Raw genomic sequence first — 9,743 nt, 5'->3', positions numbered from 1 at the left:
GCCTTGCTGCACTCGCTGGACACTGTGTGTAACGCGTTCAGCCTGACCGGGTAGCCTCCAAACACGTGTACGGCGATTGTTTGTTTGAAGGCATATGTGACACTCATCGGTGAAGAGAACGTGATGCCAATCCTGAGCAGTCCATTCGCCATGTTGTTGGGCCCATATGTACCGCGCTGCACGGAGTCGTGGTTGCAAAGATCGACCTGGCCATGGACGTCTGGAGTGCAGTTGGGCATCATGCAGCCTATTGCTCACAGTTTGACTCGTAACACGACGTCCTGGGGATGTACGAAAAGCATTATTCAACATTGTGGCGTTGCTGTCAGGGTTCCTCCGAGCCATAATCCGTAGGTAGCGGTCATCCACTGCAGTAGTAGCCGTTGGGCGACCTGAGCGAGATATGTCATCGGCATTTTCTGTCTATCTCCTCCATGTCCGCACAACATCGCTTTGGTTCATTCCGAGACGCCTGGACTCTTCCTTGTTGAGAGCCCTTCGTGGCACAAAGTAACAATGCCGACGCGATCGAACCGCGGTATTGATCGTCTAGGCATGGTTGAACTACAGACAACACGAGCCGTGCACCTCCTTCCAGGTGGAATGACTGGAACTGATCGGACCCCGTCCGTCTAATAGGCGCTGCTCATTTGTGGTTGTTTACATCTTTGGGCGGGTTTAGTGACATCTCTGAACAGTCAAAGGGACTGTGCCTGTGATAAAATGTCCACAGTCAAAGTCTATCTTCAGGAGTTCTAGGAACCAGTGTGATGCATAACTTTTTTGATGCGTGTATTACAATCACTGCCCGCCGCAAAATTGACTGGTTCTTGGTGGAGTTGCGGACACGTGACTCGGTGCGCATGTAATGGGAACAGAGTCGAATGAGCAATGATGGTAGTTACGATACGGGCTACAAATGGGGAAAACACCCTGACGTAAGCAGCGTAGACAAACGGCTAATAGCTGTGGCCCGATACCTGAGAACGACCATCTCTGAAACTGTGAAACTGGTCTGCTGTTAGAACGCTACTGTCGTGAGCATCAATTGGAAGTGGTGAAAGAACGATGAAACGATGAGTAGGCGACATGATGTTACACGTCCACGGATCATCACAAAACGGGGAGGTCGGAGTCTTGTTCTCTTCGTAATGCAGGATAGACGGAGATCTGTAGTAGATATGACGAGAAGAGTACATTGCTGGCACAGGTACAAGTGTTACGAAGCACACTGTTCTTTGCACATTGTTGAATATGGGGTTCGGTAGCAAACGAACCTAACGTATTCACATGCTGACCCAGCGACACTTTCAATTAAGATTGCAGAGGCCATGGGATCATCGAGATGGGACCGTGGATCACTGTAAACGTACCACCTGGTCTAAATATTCACATTTCTTGTTACTTCAGGTATTCGTGTCCGGATACGCCTTCACAGATGGAAGTTGGTGCCTGAAACGTGCACCACGCCACGGACTGTATTATGCTGAGCTGGGGGGGGGGGGGGGGCTGTGTTCTGCTATGGAGGATATTCAGCTGCGCTTCCATGGTAGCTGCTGTGGTAATCGAAGACACAGTGAGGACTGTGGGCTATGAGAACATTGTTACGGACCACCTGCATCCGTTTATTTTTTTTTTGTCAGCATCTGCAGACACATCTGGTGTCACAGTCCTCCAGAAAGCTAACAATGACTTGTCAAATCCGTGTCATGCAAAATAGCTGCTACGTTGCATTCCAGACGTGTACTAACACGTCATTAAGCACGTGACCATAATATATTAGCTCATCGCTGTGTGTGTTTAGGTGTAACTAATATCATATTTATTCATATCCTGTAGTTTTGTCTCGCATTCGGGAGGACGACGGTTCAATCCCGCGTCCGGCCATCCTGATTTAGGTTTTCCGTGATTTCCCTAAATCACTCCAGGCAAATGCCGGGATGGTTCCTCTGAAAGGGCACGGCCGACTTCCTTCCCAATCCTTCCCTAATCCGATGAGACCGATGACCACGCTGTCTGGTCTCCTTCCCCAAAACCACCACCACCACCACCTGTAGTTTTGTGATTATTGCTGACATTCGTCACACCTTATACCATTAACGGGACAAACCATTACGTTCGTGGTTCCATAACGTTGTCACACTGGTAAGGGAAACCTCTTTAGTCAGTGTTCAACCTCTTCAATGAATAGATCTACAGAATGGTCAAAATATGTCTGAAACGCTTTAAGGGATGTTGCAGGGCAGGTTCTACTGAGACAAATATGTTACGAAAAAAATTCGATACTTTGCGCCGTTACCGAGTTATTTAGCACTGTAATTAGCCAATCGGGGCGTCGGCGCTCACATTCAAGCGGCCCGCCAGGGACGGTGTTACCCACCGAGTGCTTTGTTTGGTTAATTGAAACTTGAATTTGAGAATGCGGCGACCTGGTTGGTTAACTTCAATGCTAAATACCTCGGAAACGGTGCAACGTATCGAATTTATGTCTCAGTACAACCTGCCCACAACATCCCTACAAGCGTTTCAGACATTTTCTGACCTCCTTGTACAAATTTCTGTATAGCAATGTTGGGTTAATAACAAGATAATGGTTCAGATGGCTCTGAGCACTATGGGACTTAACTTCTGAGGTCATCAGTCCCCTAGAACTTAGAACTACTTAAACCTAACTAACCTAAGACATCACACACATCCATGCCCGACGCAGGATTCGAACCCGCGAAGTAGCGGTCGTAGCGGTCGCGCGGTCCCTGACTGTAGCGCCTAGAACCGCTCGGCAACTCCGGCCGGCGGTTAATAACACACACGATAAATCGTGTATGGTGACGCATGTACAGTGGGGAACAGCATTCGCCTGTGCCTTACGCTGAACAACAAGGCTTCGCTGTCTGTCAGGCAGTAGAACGGGCAAGGAGATACAGTGCTACCAATGGTGCGTCAACTCTGTCCCTGCTATACTTTGCAGGAAACCAAGTCAGAAACCTATTGGACCGTAGTCAGGAGGTGACAAAAGACAAATTTTGTGCAAAGAACAGTTAAATAAAAACATCCATTTTCTTCTACCACGAAACGAAGTAAGATTGCAGTCTGTGAGCATTGCAGACACTAATGATATCATTTTTCGTGATGTGCGCTTTTTTGTTAGTCATGATTTCGATATCGTAAACCAGTTTTCTAACAAATTAGCAATTTTATTTTTTTCGATCGTGCTTTTCTGTGTCCCTGTCATTATAGTTTCAATGACTGGAGAAATTAATAACACTTGAAATGGCGCAGTTTGGATATATTATTCAGACATTTCTGATACATTAGAATGGACATTTCTGATACATTAGAATGAATCGGTGCTTTCATTATGTGGAATTCCGTCAGTTAGATGACGGGCAGCGGACTATAATCGGTAGCTATTACTTCAAGCGTCTGTCACCTTGATCGCGCCATATCGAAGTGGTGACGTTCGTTGGGTGGTTAAGGAGCCGATAATGGTAATTTCAGATAAAGATTAGACAAAACGCGCAAGCAAATTTCTTTATCGGTATTAACATAATATTACGTCTATATGCGAACCAGTTATGTTTTAATATAGTTCTCCTAGCTGTACTAAGATCCAAATGAATGACTCTGGCAATGATGGAGCATTGTCGGTTGCACTTGTTCACTAGCCCACTGGTAGAGGTTGTATTTCAAAGTGCCGGTTGCAGTCGCTCTCGGTTTCAGTCTCGCTGGAGACGAGACTTTTACCTCTTCTCTGACAGAGCAACAAGTAGCTACATCGACAATCAGAAAGGAAATCTAAACAAAACTTACGAGAGGGAAGTTTTGTTTAGATTTCCCTCTCATATGTTTTCCCGCTACCTTGATTCAGTATCCTGTAGATCTGAAGGAGAACAACTTGCAGAATTGAACACTTGTTAATGCCTGCATTTTTCAGCTTCTGCTGAGATACTTTCTGGTTTTTACGAATACACAATTTTGTTAGATAAACTGTGGCACTGAATAATTTGATACCTGGGTTTCGTTATGCATCTACTCTCACAGCACCCTTTTCGTACTCTTGTTCTCGTCCTGTAACGTTACATCAGTAAGACTGTGTACTGCACATAGACCGAGACCGTTTCGAGGACAAAAGTGCATAATAAAACTTTAATCCATTATGGCTGTGAAATACTGTGATGAACAAAGATTTCCAGAAATTATTGCAATCAATCAGTCGCCTTTGGTTTTACTCTTCAATTTTTATTTTCCATTGTCGGTTTAGAATCGCCCAGTGATTCGTCATCAGATGGTACATATTTAGTGCATGTGTGCAGAATTGTGAGGGTCGTGTAGAGTTATTAGTATCTGTTGGTTTGTTCTTGGTGCACATATCATCGTGGAAAACATAACGAATGTTTTCCAGTGACGTTAATTTTACAGCACTTCACAAACTTAGTCACAGGTAACAACATCCACGTACGTAATATCTTTCTAATTCCAGATAATTTGCCGGACGAAGTGGCCGTGCGGTTAAAGGCGCTGCAGTCTGGAACCGCAAGTCCGCTACGGTCGCAGGTTCGAATCCTGCCTCGGGCATGGATGTTTGTGATGTCCTTATGTTAGTTAGGTTTAACTAGTTCTAAGTTCTAGGGGACTAATGACCTCAAAAGTTGAGTCCCATAGTGCTCAGAGCTGCTCAGAGCCATTTGAACCAGATAATTTGGGCACGCTTGTGTTACGGATACCTTGTTTTATTAAAAAATACTCTCGTCGCTATCCCGATGAATTGTGATTCATTTTTATTAATACACCTACAGAGTATACTTTGCAGCGTTTTTAGTTTATTGAACACAACACATAACCATAAGACAGTAACTGATCATTAACAATATAATCTCCCAATATTATCGAAAACGACAATGCTCAGATAGTTTCTCGATTTATCTCATCTGGAAACATAGATTTCTTGACTGTTCACTAAGAAGCGTAAAAGATAAACACAGGAGGGTGCCAGATCAGAAGAATAATAGTGGTGAAGGATGCCTTGCTAACCAAGCTCCTGCTTAGCTCCTTTCGTGAAATCAGCTGAGTGCGTTATCAACACTTGATGTAGTTTTCTTGGTCGTGTTTTTGTATATTGTCAGTAGTAGAAAATAACATGTCAATTGTGATGAACATATCTCTGGAAGCAAATCGTAGTAAACAACACCTACATTCCGCCATGAGATGCATAAGATCAATGTTGTGGACTCACAAAGGCCTCTCATAGACTGTGTTTTGCTAAATCTCAACGAGTAATTTCTTTTAACTGCAAAAGTCCAGATAACCTAAAAGTTTTTTGCTATATTGTTATAAATACTGTGTGTTCACCATCAGCTGCGCGGACAATATCCAACGATAGCTAAAATCATCATACTCTTCATGACAGGTTTCTTTATCGACAGAATTTACTGCCACTTTTATTCTGTTTTTGATCTCATTTAGTTCCAGGAGCTAAATGGGAAGACTAAACACAATCTTCCACATATCCTCGTAAGAGAAAGTCGTGGGTTGATCTCTGAAGTTCTTGGAGCCCAATAATGGACTCATGCGCCGTATGCTGCCTTGAGGCAGTGTGTCATTGAGAAATTGTGGTACATTGTTGTACCAGGCGTGATAGGACTCCATTCTGCTTGAATATGAAATCATTAGAGTCCTTCTGAAGTTATGGAAAAATCCACATCTGCAACATTTCAAACTGGTTAATTCCAGCCATTGTATTGCCTCGAGAAACGATGGGCCATACACTTTCTCGTACCAAATGTCACAAAACACGTTCACTTTAGTCGAATCTCTTTCGTGTTCACTAATTTTGAGGTTTCTGAAGTCCGTATATGCTCACGTTATGCTGCCTATCTTTACCACTAACATTAAACAATGTTTCATCATCACTGAAAATTAACACTTTGCCGTCCGGCGATAACACAGAGACGTCGTGCGCGAAATAGCGGCCAATGGACGGTGACACCACAGTGGTGTCGTGTGCATAGTATCGCGCAGTGGCCGGCGACAGCATTTTAGTATCTTTTTCATTCTCTTGGTGCTTTATTTAGGTAACAATAAGTTACACATGTCAGCAAGTTTTTTGTTTTTGTAAGTACTTGTGCACTTTCGTCATGGCAGACGAAAGGGGCGATACGATTATTTACGATGAATGCGCGGACGTCTTGTTTGACGTTCCGGACAACTTGGCTGATTGGGAAGAAGACATTGGATATCAAAAAAATGAGAGTGAAACAGAATCGTCGGAAGATAGTGAAATACGTCCAAGAAGAATTCGGCGAACTGCCAACTGATCCGGATGAATCAGACGAAGAAGACAGACTATGATTTACTGAGGACCAATTTGAAGGATCTCCGGGTCCATACATATTTCCCAAAGATACACAGAGCGTCGAGGATATCGTAGAGTTATGTATTGGTAACAGTCTTTGTGAATATATTAGCAACGAAACCAACAAATATTACAGTCAAAATTGCAATTGAAGGAAACTGGGAAAAAATGCCAAATTTGTCGACGTTAAGCGACCCGAACGTAGAAAATGGTTTGGGCTTGCTGTCCTTGTGGGGAATTGTAAAAGAAGCATTTTTCCGACAACAACAATAAACCGGATAATGCCGACCGGCTTTTAAAAGTGCAATTCGTAATTGATTATTTTTCCAAAAAGTTTAAAGAAACGTTTAATCTAAGTCAAAGCATCTCAGTTGATGAAGGAATGATACCGTGACGTGGACAGTTAAAGTTTAAAGTTTACAATCCGTCGACAATTAGGAAATATGGCATACTCATTCGGATGCTGCGTGATTCGAGTACGGGATACATTTCCTCATTCAAGATATATTCCGGCGCTGGACAACCTTTAGCAAAAACAATGATGGAACTATTGACCCCTTGTTATGGAAAGTGGTATCACCTCTACATAGATAATTATTATAACAGTGTAGAACTTGCAGAGAAGTTACTTGAAAAGAAAATTCGAGTTTGTGGAACGATACGGCAAAATAGACGATTTCCGGAAAAATTTAAGCGCGCGAGAGTCATTGTGTTTGAAGCTTGTCATCAACGAAAAGCTGACAAGCGGCCGGCGACAAGCTAAGTAATCCGAATTAGTGCTGCCGGTGGCAAGCCAATAAATTTATACGAGACGTGCGGTCGGCAAAGTGTAAAGCATGGCAAATCTGTGTCGTCTTCCACGTCCTATAAGAAAACATTACTAACATCAACACGTTTCTTTCATCTCCAGCTTGTACCAATTGTAGTCGGTATGGATTGTACGCCTGTTCATTGTGAACTACGAAGTAGTCATCTAAATGCAGACCAAATGTCACCTGAACACTCTCCAGGCAGTGGCGTGTGGGGACTTCAAGTCGTCTGCTTGCGCGGCCAGTGGTCTTTCGCGGGCTCCGCTCAAAAGCTTGCGGAGTGCTCTCTACACTTCCATCAGTAGTACGATGTCGTCCTGGACTATTAACTTGATAAACTGGCGATACTTACGACGAATCATTGTTCGTTAGTTGGAACAGTTCCAAACCGCCGACGAAAATCACAGTGCACCTCAAACACTAACTCTCACCTGTTGAACTGCAGTATGCAAAAATCTGTCGAGCGTCGCCATCGTGCTTCAGACTGAGGCTGTATGGACTGCCATCTACCGGTATTTAAAAGTCTACCCCTCGCTCTTCCTGTCAACTCATAGGAAAAACTGTTACATCGTAGCGTACAGTGCTTTATAATTGAGGTATTATAATAACATAGCTGTCCTTCCCCGGTAGCTGAGTGGTCAGCGCGACGGAATGTCATACTTAACGGCCCGGGTTCCATTCCCGGCTGGGTCGGAGATTTTTCTCCGCTCAGGGACTGGGTGTTGTGTTGTCCTTATAATCATCATTTCATCCCCATCTACACGCAAGTCGCCGAATGGCGTCAACTCGAAAGACTTGCACCAGGCGAAGGGTCTACCCGACGGGAGGCCCTAGTCACACGGCATTTACATTTTATTTATAACATAGCTAAACATAGGAAAAAATCAGGGTTCTGTGAATATTCAGTTTTTCTGGTTTCTGACGGGAATGCATCAATGATTAAAGCCAGGTTCTTCTTTTTTTCTAGGCCCCCTGCAACATTTCGACTTCTTGACGTACATTAGGAATTTTTTTGTGGTTATGTCGTTAACGTAATAGAACGAGAAATATACCCCTTGAAAATTTTCATCAGATATTTTAAAATTTGTCCATTCTAAAGTGATTGAAATAAGATACATTAAAAAATGACATGTACTTAATGGATATCAATTTCATCGTAAGATTTATTTTAACCATTCTGAAGTGCTTGATATCAATGCGTGTGTATTGATGGAGTGAATACTATATCATTAGTCCTTATTCACGTTTTGAATTCGTATTTAGAATTCATGTGTATTATAATCGTTATGTTTTACGTCAGCCCATAGATTTTGAGCTATTTTGTGGTCAGGACTTTGTAGAGACTTTAAAATCACTCTGTTGCAGCTCTGCAGTAACAAAAAAAATATGCTTTGTGGTTTTGAGCAGTTATGTCGATAGGTCGTATATATGTGCCAATGCGAGGAAGTTTCTCTTACCTAGAGTCTTTCCCGAAAGTCTCTACGACGACACACAACTGAGACCATCACCTCGCCACCGATCTGTATGACATGGGGCTTGGTTTCCTGCATTCCAACTTTTGCTTTGGTTATAGCCACACATTCAACTTAACTTGGGAACTAACCTTCGTCCGCAAAACTCCCCACGGTGTTTATGGCGTACTTTAGTCTCTTTTTATAGGTCTCACATGTCAACGATAATTTGTCACTATTACTTCTTTCATAAATATCAAGCGGGCAGTTCGGTCAGTTTCAAAACAGGCGTGCAAGAAATCCAGTGTCTGTATACGTGCATCGAGTTTGAGTTTTTTTTCCTATCTTCTTGACAGTTATTCGGTCTGCACATACTATTTCTTCTTCAGCCTCTTGCTAGAGTGTGCACGTAATCCGTATTCTTACTTAAACTGATGTACGTCACCTACTGTTCTCCTTGCACATTGCACAATGGACTGATACGCCTCTCAGTAGTCTCATCTGTATGGAGAAACACAATTATTTCTAATTCAGAAATAGAGTTCTTTATTTTCTACCTCACGCTGTGCGCTTTCCATACCAGCGCACTTCAAATGGGGAGCACTGACCACTGTGTCTGCATGAGACAGCAGCTCGATTTAAATTAATATTGCCAGGTATTAAAGAGGCGCACTCCTCTGGTGACTCATATCAAGCCCTTTAATTTCATTCATAAATTTGCGTCCCAAGGTATGTGAATACCTTTTGTTATCTATCTGTCTGTCTACTCGTTCGTGATCTACAAATCCAATCATCACATTAAATGCATATTGCGAAGTATTAACTATATTTTTGTAGCACTGTATTGAATTACACTATGCTTTACGAATGTCGTAATGCTGTTCTATACTGCAAATATTCTTTAGCCGCTCTATGTCTGAGTGACGGTGTCTGTGTGTATCCTTCATTTCACCCTCATAGCCATGCACTCCACACACAGGTAAATGGCTCACTGACTGGATTTCACCGCACTCACCTTCACCTGTCTGATAGGCCTCATTTGTTCATCAGTTGCTTACATCTACCAACACTCGTTTCGACACGATTCAAAGTTTTCCAGTTTCACCGGAAGATCGAATCCTTCGATCTTCT

The sequence above is a fragment of the Schistocerca serialis genome, chromosome 3, assembly GCF_023864345.2.
Source record: "Schistocerca serialis cubense isolate TAMUIC-IGC-003099 chromosome 3, iqSchSeri2.2, whole genome shotgun sequence".
Taxonomy (NCBI): domain Eukaryota; kingdom Metazoa; phylum Arthropoda; class Insecta; order Orthoptera; family Acrididae; genus Schistocerca; species Schistocerca serialis.
Note: the sequence above shows the minus strand (reverse complement) of the source record.